Here is a 17858-nt window from a genome sequence, read left to right as displayed (position 1 = left end):
ATTTTCCTCACCTCCTACATATGTCACTGACAATGTCAAAGCATCATAGAGGTATTTCTTGATGAGCATCTATATCAGCCAGGATCCCAGAAAGAAATGTGTGCCACACTAAAAGAGCTAAAAGAACAAACAAGCGGAACTCACACTTCTCCCTCCCTCAATTCTTTTTCCAGGGGACTTATTAATATAGTCTCTATTTGCCTCCCAGGGCAGAGAGCAGGATGGTGAAAGGCAGGGAACAGGCCTGGAGGAGACAATGTAAAGATACCCAAACTACTTCATTCCATTTCTCCCTAGCACTCAAATATTTGTTGAATGAATCAATAGGATGCAATGGTGATTCGACATTGAATGAAGCTGTAAACATGTATACAAAAAAAAAAAAACCACACCAAAAACAAACAAACAAAAAAAACAAAAAAACAAAAACAAAAACTCCGCTCACTGTAAGTGACTGTAAGTCAAAAGGAGTCAGGAGACGCCAACGTCATCCAAAGCAGAGACTAAGGAGGCTTTCATGAACTTGATATGGTAAATAAATTGTGAGGCATCTTGGATGCCTCGGGTTCTGCCTTATCGAACTTAAGGTTATTTATCACACTCACCAAAATACAGAAATATAAAAGAAAGAAGGTAAGTTCCTAAGTGGGCATTGCATTGACGGTATCCTCCCCGACATCCTAATGCCTCGCAGCTTATTTATGATGAGTTGATTCATGATGTCTGATGCATACAACAGATGTTTCTAATAAAGGAAACAGTGGAACAAGAAGTCCTACATATGTTATAATCTGAAAGGTAAGAAAATATTAAATGTTTAAATATCCGTCCTACATACCGGTATCTACCATGAATAAATCAAGCAAGGCTTCTCATGAGACATTTCATCCCCGTGGCAGGGGTTCATTAAAGAAAAGGTCTTTGAGGAACAAACATTAGTAGAAGCTCTGAATCCCTGGTTTTCTAAATTATTTGTGACATCTGGGCACTTGCGCGCAGCAATAACAAAAGCATAACTTCTTTTATTGGAGTTTCCCAGACTCCTCAAAGATGGTGCAACTACAGAATAAGATAAAGCAATGGGACAAAAGAGCAAACATCTGTTTCACATCCAAAAACTGAAGAATTCATGCCGGTGGAGAATTTAACAAGTAATATATTTGCTGATTCTAGTAGCACCCAGGCCACCCCCGAAGAAAAGGGGAAAAAAAAATAAACAAGCAGGGTAACATATCATTTGGAGAAACACAGAGAAAAATAAGAGACAATACCCTTAGAAGAGATCTCTCATACCCGCTCCCAGCTTCACTAAGAGAAGAATCTCATTCACTGATGAGCCCTTTCTGTCTTCATTTTCCTGAAAGGGAAGATGGTGCTAAGCAAGGCTGATGGAAGACAGCAATAGATTGAGTTGCTATGGTTTCTGAAATGTACTCTAACCCTAAACCATACCCTTACATGCTCCAGTGTCACTCTTACAACCTATTTTCATCCTACTAAATACTTTTTTCCCCTGAAAAGAAATCAATTATGTTACTATGATGGATCTTTCATTTAAGAAGTTAAAAAAGTAATTTCTGAAAAGGATCTTTGGTTTCCTGGGGAAAAGCCCCCATTTCATATGCTGCTCATGCAGGGGCAGGTCCAAGGATTATAAACTTTAAAGCGTGTATATACAATGGGGGCAGGGGAACCCTTGAGAAAATAAATTTTAAAATACTGCAAATAAATAACTTGACAGTTATCACAAAAATGACAGTATCCAGAAAAATTGCCTATGTTTCAAATAATTACTAGATATGCTTTGGTATACATTTTTTGGTATACTTTTACACTTACTTCGTTTTGCTTTGACTCATACATGTTGGTTGCCTCTTTGTATTTCAAAGATCTTATGACATTTTCTACCAAGAGACTAGAAAGAAACGTTCATCTTGTCTCTATCAGGGTTAATCAAAGTTTTGTCATTGTTTCTCCCCTATCCATGTTTTCCAGGCCAGGTGCTCTAGGACACACACATATCACAAAATGACCTTGGCATGTACTTTCACTCATCACACTGGGCATGTAGGCTCAGTAAGCAGTCGAAAAGATCCCTGGAAGACATTCCTTTACCAGGACAGTAGAAATAACTTAATTATACGCTGAGGAACTTGGAACCACATATGACCATATGAAATTGCCAATGTTCAATCATCTTTGACCTCCAAAAATGACAATTTCATATGGCTCACACTAATATATCCCACTAAGCCCAAAATAAATGTATCTCCAACTCAGCATCCTGTTAGCCAGAGTCCAAAATTGCCAGTGACCGCTCGAACACGCTTCGCGCTAGGGAAAATAACGACAGAGGGGCACAGAAGTACAAAAAGACCACAACCTTACCTGATGAGTTTAAAACCGCTGCACATTTTATTTTTTTTTTTAATTTTTTTTTTTCAACGTTTTATTTTATTTTTTGGGACAGAGACAGACAGAGCATGAATGGGGGAGGGGCAGAGAGAGAGGGAGACACAGAATCAGAAACAGGCTCCAGGCTCTGAGCCATCAGCCCAGAGCCTGACGCGGGGCTCGAACTCACGGACCGTGAGATCATGACCTGGCTGAAGTCGGACGCTTAACCGACTGCGCCACCCAGGCGCCCCAGACAGCTGCACATTTTAGATGCGATCGTGTGAATAAGCCCCAGGGTTTTAGACAGAGCCTGGGGAAGTAAGAGGCCCTGAAGCCTAAGGTCCATTGACTTCCCAGTAAATCACCTGTGCAATCCCAATTCTCCCACCCAAAATTTTGTCATCGGAGCTGTAACCTACGAGGCACATCAGAAAAGCAAATACACCTCTTTTCTCTCAAGGAAATAGTTCCCACATGGCACATAGAAAGGATTCCCAATTTATAGGCATAAGCTGAGCAGGCCTTCTATGTCCATTACTGGATTCAAATAATCCTGTCCAGAATGATAAAAATTTCTGTGAAACCAAGAGTCCTTTGTTAGCACAGGCCTCTCATCTCCCTATCATTATTCCCTGGGGCATTCATCAAACGCATGGTCTGTACAGCAGGCATCTTGCCTTCATGTGAACACTTGTAAAACACAGCACCTCTGATAAAAATAGTCTCAATGCAAAATGTAAACTTGTGGTTTATCTGGAATCTGACACCAGGCTATTTGCTAACTGGCCTTCTGATGAAATAGCTTTCTGGCCATATGCTTTTTCAATCTGACACAAAATGCCACACAGAGAACAGAGTTCAGCTGAAGCCCTCAACCCATTTTAACAAAAATCTTGGTGTGTGTGTGTGTGTGTGTGTGTGTGTGTGTGTGTGTGGGTGGGTGCAGCATGTGCGTGCTATTTTACTGGTTAAGTCTCTCAACCGCAGACTATACAGGCAGACCGTTAACCTCCAGGATTCTGCTGAGACGGCAGTGCGTCCGGGGGACTGTGCTGAATCTACACAACAGCCACCATCTGTTGCAGCGCTTCGAGGAACATTGTCAGCAGCATGAAACACAGTGTCAACCCTAATCATTAAAGGGCTGCTTTGGAAGTTAAAGCCAATAATGGAAATATTCCAGGTCATTAACACCTGGCTTCTTTGCAATAATTGAGAACACAGATATAGTATCAATATATTATTAGTACCAAGTATTCATTCCATTTATATTTCAAAAGATAGCAAATACAATCAATATATAGATCCAGATGGGGCAGAATCTTGGCTATGACACTAACTGAGACACTGGCATGGATAAGAGTAATGAAACCTTCATTTACTGAGAGACTACTATGTGTCAGACTCTGTGTGAGCTGCTGTAGACATAGTGTCTTAATTTTTCCATCACCCCAAGAAGAGAGGTATTATTATTTAGAAGGTAAACTACTTTAACTCCCTAAACTTCATTTTTCTATTCTGTAAAACAATGATAATTTCACTTATTTTGCAAGATTTTAGTAAACATGAAAGATAACACAGATAAATAATGAGCACCCAAATAGATGTACAAATGAAAAAATCTGTTATTAAAATATTGTTAAATGCTTAAAGTTTATGCAGACTACACACACACACACACACACACACACACACACACACACACACTAAAATATTAGCTCTAGACTCAATGTGTATAACATAAAGTACAGAAAACTTCAAACATCCCATCAGATGATGTAGGACACCACCTCGCTGATTCCGCAGATTTAAGGAATAAGCTAACAAAAACAAAATAGAGCAGCTGTGTGAGTACATCATCATTTAAATTAGTCAGCATGTATTAAAAGCCTACTCTAGTATAGTAAGAAACTGCAGAGAAAGTCTTAACACAATGCTCCTGTAACTGTATTTAAGGATACAGAACATATACAGGTAATACATTATTCTGTCATTTAGAGCAATGTATACAAGAATACTAATGAAATGAGTGGCAAAACAAAGCATTAGTCGACACACACAGAAATCAAGGATCTCTGAAGAATAAGAGCTGAGAAACATTTGTACTCAGTGTATAATTTTCAAACTAAAGTCTACCTTTAATAGGAAAGTAAGGACTACATGCTAAGTGACAAGGTGAGTTAGCTGTCCTATTCCAAATAGTCAATACTATCCCTATGGAGAGTTATTACCACCCTCTCTGGGTATCACCCCTCCCTTTATCCCCTGCTATGTGACTATTAGCCAAAACACCTCAAAGGTAAATAGGAGAAAAAGCACATACTGGCTCCATTGTTCTACAAATTTCCCTAGTAGCCCTGTAAATTTAGCATTAAAAATCATAGCAAGAATAAAAATCAGTAATAATGGAAATGCAAATTTACTAGATTACTGTATTATTACCACCTACATCAGACTAAAATGTCTTCCTTAAATCACAAACATGGATATTCAAAAACAAAGGAGGTAAGAAAGCTTACTCAAAAAAAACCCCTCACCTTTAAATGGTTGAGAAAAAATGTATATACACATGTGTATATACTACTCAAATACATCATATACATACACACATACACACACAAACAATGAACCAGAAGAATGACAATATAAACGAGGTAAGATATTAACAAAAGGTTAACATAGGTAAAGGAAATCCCTTCCACTATTCTTACAAATTTATTCTAAGTTTGAAATTATTTCCAAAGAAAGAATTATAAAAATAAAGCTAGCTAAAAAACATTTAACCATAAAACAAAGTAAAAGTTAAATGTCAAAATGCTTATTTCTTCCTCTTAAAATTCAAGAAAAACTACTCTAATAATATCATTAACCATTATCTAAAGGAGCATTCAAAAACTTAGGAAAGTTACAGTCAATGAGGAATATACCAGTTCAGTAGAGAAAACCATAGGATTTTTTTTCTGACATAATTCTCCTGAGTATAAATACGAATCTCTGACAAAAATGACAAAGAAAATCAAACCTAAAATAATTATGTTTGACCAGACATGAGACTGTACAAGGCATGAGGTAACAACAGCCATGACTTAAATATTTTGTTTTCCTTTTAATATCTCATCATATTAATAGCTACCAGTCTGAACTATAATCAGGAATGGCTTTCTCCAAGGAGTCCACCAATTATAGTCATGACCTCATATATTTCTGGCAAACGTGGGTACCCCAGAATCTCCCAAGTTAGAGAATATCAACACGATTTGGTATAATCCACTTTAAGGATATACATACAGATGTCACTGCACTGAGTTTTAGAAAATGTATATTAATAAAAGTTTCATTGTGAAATAACATTATTTAGCACCAACACACTTGCCATTGATTTCAGATTAGAAATGAGATGAAGCTTCTAAAGGAAATCAATTTTTGAATTGGTTAAGTAATTAGGCTGAGGTACAAACTTAAAGGATCCTAAGTTGCTATATTCAGTGTCTTAAAAGTTCTAGTTGAAATAAACAAGCATCTAAGGGAGAAAAAAAATCTTCAGGTATCATTTAAAAGGAGGCTCTTTGGGGGTGCCTGGGAGGATCAGTCGGCTGAGTGTCCAACTCTTGATTTCAGCTCAGGTCATGATCCTGGGGTCATGGGACTGAGCCCTGCATCAGGCTCCGTTTTGGGCATGGAAACTACTTGGGATTCTCTCTCTCCCTTTGCCCCTCCTTGACCCCCTCTCCCAGAACACACACACTGTCTCTCTTACTCTTCTTGAAAAAACAGCATTGAAAAGTTTGTTGGTACTTTATATGTTCACTAAGCAATTATTGTTACAGGTGTAGTTTCAGAATGTTCCCTGGAAAAGGATTCAGAGGCATCAGAACTTCTTCAACAAATTTAATTAATAGCACTGACATTCAGTCATCACTCATTTAGTCCTGTGTAAATACAAAAAAAAAGTGCTCAGAGTAATTACAAACACCTCTGTGTGTGCATCAGCAGCATGAGGCTCCATACTTCTTTAGAGATTAGGATGTCTTATAATTATATCCCTTTTCCTATTTTTGTGATTAGCCCTTTGGACTAAGCTTAAGACATATATACCTGGTACTAAATTTGAGTATGTCATATATGTTGCAACAACAAGGTTCCATTTGAAGATATAAGAAAATATAAAAGCAAATTATTATATATTATTACAATCAGGAGCCTAACCACATAACTCAATTATTGGATTATCAATAAGTTAATAAATCACTTGGTATCTATTTGCAAACATGCTATGTTTTTCCTGGATGGTAACTTGCGGCACAGAAGGTAAAACATAGAAGAGTGACAGACTGGGATGTTCTATCATCTCCGGACACATACCATAGCCATTTCCCCCCTAACAACTGGAAAACTAGCATTAGGAATCCTAAGTGACCACAGAGGGCTCTAAAAGCCAGTGGGAGGAACTACACTTAATGGGTACATACAGGTTTGAAAACAATAGGAAAGCACTAATTAAAAAAAGGAAACCCCTCTCCCCCTAACTTTGTGTGTGTGGGTGTGCATATATGTGCATGCATGCCCCCCCAAACACACACACAAGCAATCTTCAAACATCACCTCAGTGGTGCATTTTCGTTTGATTCCCACACACAAACTCCTTAACTGTGCACTTTACTGGAGACGGAAATTATTTCTCTGTGGGTGGCAAAAGCATTGAGATTCTTCCTGATATTGTTTGAATAAATATTAAAATAATATTCCTTCATAAACAAGTGGTTATTCATCCTTCAAACATTTATTGCCAATTGCAACTTTGTGTGCAAGGAATGGAGGCCCTAGAATATAAAAGAATAATATCACAACACGGACCTGCTCTAGGCAGTTACACAGGGAACAAACAGATCAGTGTTTGGACTCTAAAATTACTTCCCAAATATAAATAAATTAAATAAACTAATAAAATAAAATAAAGTCCATGCCTTTCCTCTACACTGAGATTGCATCTAACTATTAAAAAAAGAGAGGCGCCTGGTTGGCTCAGTCGGGTTAAGGGACCGACTCTTGATTTCTGCTCAGGTCATGATCTCATGGTTCTTGAGTTCGAGCCCCATGTCAGGCTCTGTGCAGTACAGAGCCTGCTTGGAATTTTCTCCCTCCCTGTCTCTCTGCCCCTCCCTCTCTCTGTCTCAAACTAAATAAACTTTGAAAAGAAAAGGGAAAAAAAAGAAAAGAAAAGAAGAAGTAGTACAATGGTAATTCACAGAGAAGATGAATATTACACCTTGTTTGTGTGAGGTTAAAAGAGAACCTGAAAAGCCTAGGTGGGAGGTAAAATGTGAGCTGAACCTGGAAAGGGGTATAGATATTAATAGACAAATGAATTTATTCTAGTTTTCAAAAAGAGTATGTGAACAAGAAGAGAGGACAACAGCAAAGGTAAAATCTCTTAAGCATTCAATGATTGTCCAATCAGTGTAGAATACAAGAGCCATCGAGAATGTCTGAGGACAGAGGCACATGGTGGTGGGAACACAAAGGAGAGATAAAGAGGTCTTTGCAAGAGTGAGATGCTGAAGCCTTCTGACCAGGAAGAGACTAGATCAGAGCTGCAATGAAGTAGAGTACCAAAGGCTAAGAGGAAAGTTAAGAAGGAATTTCAAGCAGCGCAGCAAGAGGTAGTGAAGGCCAGAATCAGAGTCAGAGAAGTAGTGGGAATGGAAACTAGCAGGCTCTAATGTACCTCTCAGCCATAAAGTCTACATTTTAAATAATGTGACCTTTACTACAAAGAGCTAAGTGAAGGTGGCATAAGAAACTTTAGTCAATATGCATTTCCAAAATAAACCTCCATGACACAGCTGAAATAACAAAGGTAGGGGAAGATCCACAGTATGTGAGAAACCAAAACAGCTAAAGAATAGCCGGGTAAAAGGTTAGCTACGAATGTGGGACATCATAATCCACCATGAATATTATAGCCAGCCACATGTTATAAACTGTTTTTAATGTTATTCCTGTGGAAATGTAGAATTAAACAAGCTAGAATCAAGTTCAACTCTCTCCTTTACTCTAAGGTATTACTAAAGTTTATGTCATGAAAAGAACACAATGAAGCTGGGGTGCCTGGATGGCTCAGTTGTTAAGCTTCTGACTCTATATTGGCTCAGGTCATGATCTCAGGTTCATGAGTTCAAGCTCCACGTAGGGCTCTGCGCTGACAGTATGGAGCCTGCTTAGGATTCTCTCTCTCCCTCTTTCTCTGCTCCTCCCCCACTCGTGCATGCTATCTCTCTCTCTCTCTCTCTCTCTCTCTCTCTCTCAAAAATAAAAATAAATAAACTTTAATTAAAAAAAAGAACAGGGGAGCCTGGTGGCTCAGTTGGTTAAGCATCCAACTTCAGCTCAGGTCATGATCTCACGTTTGTGAGTTCAAGCCCTGCATCAGGCTCTGTGCTGACATCTCAGAGCCTGGAGCCTGCTTCGGAATCTGTGTCTCCCTCTCTCTCTCTGCCCCTCCCCTGCTCATGCTCTGTCTCAGAAATAAATAAAACATTTAAAAAAATTAAAAAGAAAAAAAAGAACACAGTGAAGCCATATTGTTACTTCCTTTATAATTCCACCTAACAGCCAATATCAACAGCCTCCCCTACCCCAAAGGACAGTTCTAAGACATAAATGTATTAAACTCAATTATATTCTACAAGGACTAGTATTTTATGGGGATCACTATGTAAAAAAGTTTTAAATAATGAAGTAGAAGGATTTTTGGTCATGTTCTAGAAATTTCCTACTTATAATCTGAAGACTCTGCAAATCAAAGGGTAAGTTTTATAATTCACAAATTATTTCCCTCAAATCAGTCTTTCCCAAAATGTGGTAAGTGATATAATAAATGACTTTAAGTGATTCCTGAGTAACCTTTCCTGTAACACTTTTTATTTCACTATTAAAATACATGTATTAAAAAAGTATAGACCACAATAGGATACTTTCCTTTTAAATATATTTGTTTTTTAAAAAAGGTTTATTTGAGGGGCGCCTGGGTGGCGCAGTCGGTTAAGCGTCCGACTTCAGCCAGGTCACGATCTCGCGGTCCGTGAGTTCGAGCCCCACGTCGGGCTCTGGGCTGATGGCTCAGAGCCTGGAGCCTGTTTCCGATTCTGTGTCTCCCTCTCTCTCTGCCCCTCCCCCGTTCATGCTCTGTCTCTCTCTGTCCCAAAAATAAATAAACTTTGAAAAAATAAAATAAAATAAAATAAAAAAGGTTTATTTGAATAAATATATTAAAAGGTACAGAGGTGATACTCAAATATTTCCAGTGACAGAATAAAGACAAACATAAAAAACTGTTGTAGCAGGACACTGCATAGTTAGATTTTAATATCCACTAAACAAAGTGGCATAGATATTTTTATCAGAGTGTTACTTTTTAGTAATTTTTACTTGATCTCAAGTTTATGGAGAATCAAGTCTCTTACTTAAATCAGAATTAGTATTAAATGTAATATTGATAACTAGAATGTGATTTATATTAGTTTGAAAACAAAGAAAATACTTCCTCTTTCTATTGGATTTGCTATTTCTAATCTTTAAACTTGTATTAGGAAAAACATTAATTATAAAAGCAGAATCAGAAATTACAGATTTCTGTAACAGATGGATTGAAAACAGCAAAATGAATTGATACATTAAAATTAATACAAATCTTGGATTTCAAATTCAAATTTTAACTTCAAAAAACGTTAAGTATTGTTTCTGTAAAGGAAGTGACTTAAACACATGTTGGGAAAAGCTTGAATTAAATAATTCTTTTAAAATAGCCTATAGTACAAATCTGTTTTAAAATCAAACAGGAAATTAATTAAACAAGAATATATACCAAGTGTGGAAATAAGACCATTAAGTCAAAAAATACAGGAAACACTGTTTGAAGTAGCCTAAATTTCATTGTGATTGTCAGTTTTTTTGTTCTTGGCCCTTTTTTGGGAGATGTGCCAAAATGTTAACTTTCAAAGATAAACACATCTGAAAACATCTCCTAATTAGTACACAGGAAAAATTTTTTATTATGTTTATTTATTTATTTTGAGCAAGAGAGAGTGCACACAAGCACACAGGGCAGGGACAGAGAGAGAGAGAGAGGGAGAGAGAGAACCCAAAAACGCTCCTGGCAGGAGCGCAAAGCTCAATGTGGGGCTCAATCCCAGGAACCGTGAGCTCATGACCTAAGCCAAAATCAAGAGCCAGACACTCAACTAACTGAGCCACCCAGGCATCCCTGCAAATTTTATTTAAAACAAAATCTAAGTTTATATTTTTTCCATTTAAACTGAATATTATTTTCACATATTTGAAGATAAATGTTGAGGGATTTTGTATGGAAAAAATCCATATATATTTAGACCTAATGATGCCAGAGCTATTCTGGAAGGTTGTTTTGTTTAGTTTAATACCTCCAAAAACGTGTTTATATGATGCACTGCAGTAGTCCAAATGCATTTTTTTTTAAGTATAAAGAAGTAAAGTGGTAAATGAAATTTTTTGTCAAGACATAAGAAAGGTCTGATTTCAGGTCACAGATAATCATATAGATAAGTGAGGACATTTCTTTCAAGTTGGAGAGGCCTTACATCAGCAAATATTTTCATTTTTCCTTCTATATAACTGTCACACATGTATCTACTATCAAGGAAGTTAAAGTCAATTATACATATATGGAGTGAAGGTTTAACAGTGTTGTATTTTATCACAATTTTAATGACCTCAAAATATGTTATGGATGGGTTTAGTGTAAGCTACCTATCCCTGCAAAATATATGTCAGAAAAAATGTCATGAGTTTTGAAATGCTATTAAACCATGGTTCTCGTGAGGGTGATTTTACACTCTCAGGACATTTGGCAACAACTGGGGATGGTTTTATCTTCCTAGGGGGCATTTGTATCAACCAAAGATGCTTCCTCCCAACTCCCACAACCAGAGGACATTGAGCAACATCTGAAGATATTTTTAGTTATCACAATTGGAGGTATAGTGCTGGCATCCAGTAGGTAGATGCCAGGGATGCTGTTAAACATCCATCCCACGATGCACAGAACACCCTCTTCCTCCTGCTGGACAACAAAGAATGATCTGGCCTTACATGTCAAAACTGCCAAGGGTGAGAAATTCTGTACTCAACACATCACCATGAAACATGTTCTACATGTTAGGGTCAAAGACAGAACATAGGAAAAGCACAGAAGGTCAAAGAAGAGGGAAGATAAGATATAAAAGAAAGGTCAGAATCCATTAAAGAAAAACATAAAGTATTTTCTAAACAAACATTTACTGTATGGCTAATATGAGAAATGCAAATATGAGGCCAAACTAGTAATGATCACAAACATACAGAAAGAATGTGAGCAAATTTGACATGCATTTATAAAAGAAAAAGGATGCCTATTTTTTTTTAAGCTACATTTCTGGCTTGTTGATGAATGAACTGACTTTCATACAATTATTTTACTGTCTAATGGACAGGTTTCCCATTCCTCATAGATGCTATGCCAAGAATATGCTAGAGTTAACTGGGGGAGATGCATATTAAGCAGCAGTGCTACTTGGATAGATTGTCCAAATTATAGTGCTTTGAACTGTACAAATCAAAACTCTTTAATTCCAACAATGCTAATCTCTTCCAATACAACTAAAAGAATATATATTACAATCTCACCTTTTTATTATCATCAAGGTGTGTACATTTGTAAATAGATAGAATTTATGTTGTAATGATTCATACTAACCTACTAAAAGATTTTACCTCAGTGGGGAATGGATGTAAGGGGGTGAGGGTGGGAAGGTAAACAATCATATTTTGCTCTCTAGAACTTAGGAGTATCTGAATCTTTTACAATGGGAATGCATTCATGTAAAATAACATTTTTTTAAATAATGAATTTACCCAAAAGCAAAATGCAAAAATTCTTCTATAGTCTGCAAATATTTAATATAATGCCTTGCTTTATATGAGATACAAATTGTTTAAAAGTTGCAGCAACAGCTTTAATCATATTCCTAAAAAGGAATCTGCAAAGAAATCCTAGAGTTTATTTCATAGGTTTAAAAAATGTTTAGAAAACAAATATCACTCGTAAATAAAGAGATGTATTGAGTTAAATTTCCATATGTGGTGTTTACCAAAAGAAAAGAACAATTGAATGCCATCAGCACACCATTTTTACTATGGAATTTTATTGATATTTTTATGTTGCTACCTCTCTGAAAATTAACCAACTGATACCATTAGAGTATTTTTAGGAAGTTAGAAATTCTTCTAATAGTTATAAAAGGAATGTTTATCACCTCTGAAATGGATTCCATAAATGTTTTACAACTTTTATGAGGGTTATTTTGATTCAGTAAAATAGTATATATAGCAATAATCAACGAACAGTTAAAGAAATAATTTAAATTTTCTCTATCCTGCTTTATTTAGTTTTGAGCAGGAATAACTGCAGTTTGTATTTTATGATTGATTTTTCTCATTTATTAACATATCATTTGAGGGACAAAATATGAATTAAAAGGAAATCAGTTCTTTCACCCCCTAAAATTGGGGACATATAATAAATTTTTCTCATTCAGCAATCAAGGTAATTTATGATAAGTAGACAAGTGACACTTTGGCCAGGCCTGAAGGTTAGCTTGCCAGGTGCAAAAATGAACAATGAAAACCTGGAAATGGAAACACTATATTCATAAAATTAATCTCCTTATGGAACTATAATTTCATTTATAGATAAATATCTCTTGTTCCATCTAATATCATCTTCCATGTGATATCATATCACAATATAAAAACAATAACACTTTTGCTAAGTTTATGGCATATTTTAAAATATAGATATGTCTTTATAAAACATACCTTAGTCATTTGCTTATATGATTAGGTATATTATTATAAATTATAAATAAAATCAGCATCCTCAACTTTCCAAGAAGAGTTATCCATTAATACGGCACCAACCAATAAATCACAAACATATTCATGGGTGCCTGGGTGGCTCAGTCAGTTGAGCATCCGACTCTTAATTTTGGCTCAGGTCGTAATATCACCAGTTTGTGAGATCAAGCCCCACATCAGGCTCTGCACTGACAGTGTGGAGCCTGCTTGGGATTCTCTCTCCCCCCTCTCTCCATCCCTCCCCTGCTCAGGCACATGCTCTCTCTCTCTCTCTCTCTCTCAAAATAAATAAACAAAAGGAAGAAGAAAGAAAGAAAGAAAGAAAGAAAGAAAGAAAGAAAGAAAGAAAAGAAAAAAGAAAAAAGAAAAGAAAATGTTTCGGGGCACCTGGGTGGCTCAGTCAGTTAAGCATCCAAGTCTTGATTTCGGCTCAGGTCATGATCTCATGGTGTGTGCGTTTGAGCCTCCTGTAGGGCTCTGCACTGGCAGCAGGGAGCCTGCTGGGGATTCTGTCTCCCTCTCTTTTTGCCTCTCCCCTACTCATGCTCTCTCTCTCAAAATGAACATTAAAAAAAAAAAGAAAATGAATTGTTTACTAATATAACTATATTCAACATGCAGATGTAGGTTTAAATTTTTTTTTAACGTTTATTTGTTATTGAGTGACAGAGAAAGACAGAACGTGAGCAGGGGAGGGGCAGAGAGAGAGGGAGACACAGAATCGGAAGCAGCTCCAGGCTCTGAGCTGTCAGCACAGAGCCCGATGTAGGGCTCAGACTCACAAACTGCGAGATCATGACCTGAGCTAAAGTCACTCGCTTAATCAACTGAGCCACTCAGGCGCCCCCAGATGTAGGTTTATAATGTTTGTCATGAAATGCTTTTCTAGTAATACTAATATAACTGTCTAGTACTAGTTTTCATTAATGTAGGAAAATTCATTTTGTCAAAATTGATTGTATCTGTTGATATTTACTTCTAGGTACCCCTACTTCAAATTCAAGATGGTGTGAAATCAGAAAAGCCCAAACTGAAGTCATAAATAACAGGTAACTAACTCTACAATACAATTATGGTTCCATGTAAGAATGACCTTATGGAGGGGCACCTTGATGGCACAGTTGGTAAAGCTTTCAAGTTTTGATCTCGGCTCAAGTCATGATCTCATGGTTCATGAGTTCAAACCCCTATTGGGCTCTGTGCTGATGGTGTGGAGCCTGCTTGGGATTCTGTCTCTCCTTCTCTCTGCCCCTCCCCCACTTGTTCTTGCTGGCTGGCTCTCTCTCTCTCTCTCTCTCTCTCTCTCTCCCCCTCAAAATAAATAAATAAGCTTAAAAAAAAAAAAGAATGACCTTGTGGAAACAAATTGCAGAGATATTCTTTGGAGAATTAGGGATAACCTAGGGAGGCTTGTAGTATCTTGTCATTTGGCCAAGGATTGAAGTTCATTTTGCCAAACCTATGAAATCCTTAATCTGTTTCTGGGATGGAGCGTATAACCGTGGAAGCTGTAACCCCAAGATGAACTTTAAACTCTGGTCAGCTAAACTGGACAATTCTAGAAATGCCTGCCTTATATTGTGCAATTTGGTCTTTAACAACACAGAACTGTTCTTTTAAAATATTTGGCAAGTCAGTCCTTTCTTTTCCATTCCCTATATAATGATTCTAGTTTCGATCTCTATTATCTACCTCCTGGGTAGAAAAGACTTACCTTTGGAATGGAGACTTTAGGTTCATATTTGGGTTCTTCTCAGTCTCTTTTGTTGGCTTTTCATTTTCTGATTCCACTTAACTATCAGTGCTCTCAAAGGTCTGACCTAATGGCACTAACAATCATCCATTCTTACAACATCCTAATACATTTCTATATCCTGGGATTTATCCTTATTTCCAAATGGCATATCCAACTTGCCATAGTGTATTTCCCCTATAATCGTCCCCAAACAACTCAACCTCAAAAATCCAAAGTGGAATTCTTAGTCTTTTCCTCCAATCACAAAATTTGTCCCATATGTCCTTGTCTTGGTGAAAAGTAGCACCATCTAGTCAATCTGTTGAAGTCTGCACATGATCCTCATTATTCCTTCTTCCTGAAATGTTCACATCCAATCAGCCAACATTCTATACATGAAACATCACTCCAATTCAGTCTTCTCCAATTTCACTGATATCTCCTACATTTGGGTCCTCATCATCTTTCATCTAGACTATTTTAACATTTCCTAAGATAGTTCCATACCACTATTTTCACCCTTCTTCATTCCATCTTGCCCAAAAACTGTGAGGTTTCATAAGTGTAAAGTTTATCATGTTCCTTACCTCCTTTTAATTTACTGTATTCTGTTTGAAAACCTTGAGGGACTCCCCACAGTCCACCGTGACAGTGCTCTAATAGAGGCACATGTATACTTAGGGAAGTATAACATCAAGCCAAGGAGTAAACAAAGTCACAAGATTAATATTCCATAAATCTGGAAGATTGGTATTGCCTCACTGTAATTAAAATACATTAGTTTTACTTTAAAACAAAGTTTATGGAGTAGAAGGTCAGATTCAAGTGAATTTGAGACTTCAAAGAAATTCCACTTGAAACAGATAGGCTAAGCTTGTGAATCATTGCTTCTCTGATATTAGGATACTTTGAAGGAATCTAGCACAGTAGCTGGCACATAAGAATAAAGTTAGAGGGGCGCTTGGGTGGCGCAGTCGGTTAAGCGTCTGACTTCAGCCAGGTCACGATCTCGCGATCCGTGAGTTCGAGCCCCGCATCGGGCTCTGGGCTGATGGCTCAGAGCCTGGAGCCTGTTTCCGATTCTGTGTCTCCCTCTCTTTCTCTGCCCCTCCCCCGTTCATGCTCTGTCTCTCTCTGTCCCAAAAATAAATAAACGTTGAAAAAAAATTTTTTTTTAAAAATAAAAAATAAAATAAAAATAAAAAAAAGAATAAAGTTAGAAAAGTGTTTTAAATGATGGACTGCATGATTAAATGTAGAAATCTCTAGCTTTAAAGAACTTAGCAAATAATTATTGGGTTCCCTTATTTTACAACTATTGAAAAAAAAAATCAATGGAAGCTGATCACCCCATTGAAATTTCAATTATTATCATGGTTGGAAATCCATGGAAATAGAAATCCTCTTATCCAATACATTCTTCTATAGTAGCCCTGACCCATAGCTACTCAGCCTTTCTCCAAATAGGTTCAGCAACAAAACATCACTATTGAATAATCAATCTGATTCTTTTTCAGAAGCTTCTTTCTTACACTGGGTTGGAATCTGATGATAACTTAATTTCTTCCTAACACAGAAACCATACATGATGTTATATCTCACAAAATACAAGACTGAAAAAGAAAAAATGCCATTGGATTCAAACTGTGGAAAGGACCAATTCCAAAAATAACAATGTAACAAAACCAACTTTATTTATTGATTCTCAGAATCTTTCTGGTGATCTGCTAAGGAGACTAAGGAAATCCAATGCGGCCTGCTCTCCAAACCCAATACGCAGTGTGAATTCAAAATCTTGGGGCCATGGGAAAAGGGGGCATACGAGAAAACCTACATAAAAATCTGCTGGTATCACTAAAGATTTTTGCTTTTATACTACTCAGTGATGCATACAAGCTTCATATTATTATCTTCATTTTGAAAAAAATAATTTAACATTTATTTATTTTTGAGAGACAGAGAGGGACAGAGCATGAGTAGGGGAGGGGCAGAGAGAGAGGGAGACACAGAATCCGGAGCAGGCTCCAGGCTCCAAGCTATCAGCACAGAGCCTGATGCGGGGCTTGAATTCACAAACCGTGAGATCATGACCTGAGCCCAAGTTGGACGCTTAACGACTGAGCCACCCAGGTGCCCCGATATTATTGTCTTCATTTTGCATTCAAGAAAATAATATCCCCAAGATCCCTAAACAAGAAAATGATGGATCCACAGGTAAGACTACACACCATAGGAAAACATATAGTAAGGGGTCAGGTTTATATGTATCTTTATATATATATAGTAAGGGGTCAGGTTTATATAAGGGGTCAGGAAGGGGTCTTCCTTGGTAACATCCCACAAGCTACACACTGTACTTCATCTTTTCTTGTGAACATTCAATACTTAAGATGTACTGAGGGGGGTAGAGTACATAAATAAAAGCAAAACAAAGCCCCAGTATGTTTCTACTTTGAGGGTTTCTTTTCTTTTCTTCTTTCTTTCTTTCTTTCTTTCTTTCTTTCTTTCTTTCTTTCTTTCTTTCTTTCTTTTCCTTATATAGTTCTTTGTTTTCAAATTTTAGCCATGGGACATTTCTTTAAAAAGTGTTACTGGAAAGGGGCACCTGGGTCGCTCAGTCAGTTGAGCGTCCAACTTCAGCTCAGGTCATGATCCCACAGCTCGTGGGTTCAAGCCCAGTATCGAACTCTGTGCTGATAGCTTGGAGCCTGGAGCCTGCTTAGGATTCTGTGTCTCCCTCTCTCTCTGCCCCTAACCCACTCGGATTCTGTCTCTGTCTCTCTCAAAAATAAACAAA

The 17858-nt window shown here is 37.2% G+C and overlaps 1 protein-coding gene and 1 long non-coding RNA gene across 15 annotated transcripts in view; one reads left to right on the top strand and one right to left on the bottom strand.

Moving 5' to 3' along the window:
* The window catches only part of GULP1 (GULP PTB domain containing engulfment adaptor 1), a 271761-nt gene that overhangs the window by 232625 nt on the left and 21278 nt on the right, over window positions 1–17858 (bottom strand). The gene's annotated exons all lie outside the window — the stretch shown is intronic.
* Window positions 14104–16912, top strand: LOC121030812 (uncharacterized). Its single transcript, XR_005790423.1, has 2 exons — window positions 14104–14375; window positions 16638–16912. It is a non-coding gene; the product is annotated as an uncharacterized LOC121030812 (long non-coding RNA).

Source organism: Herpailurus yagouaroundi, unplaced genomic scaffold, assembly GCF_014898765.1.
Source record: "Herpailurus yagouaroundi ecotype Mexico unplaced genomic scaffold, PumYag 140, whole genome shotgun sequence".
Classification (NCBI taxonomy): Eukaryota; Metazoa; Chordata; class Mammalia; order Carnivora; family Felidae; genus Herpailurus; species Herpailurus yagouaroundi.
This window is presented reverse-complemented; position numbering and strand designations above follow the sequence as displayed.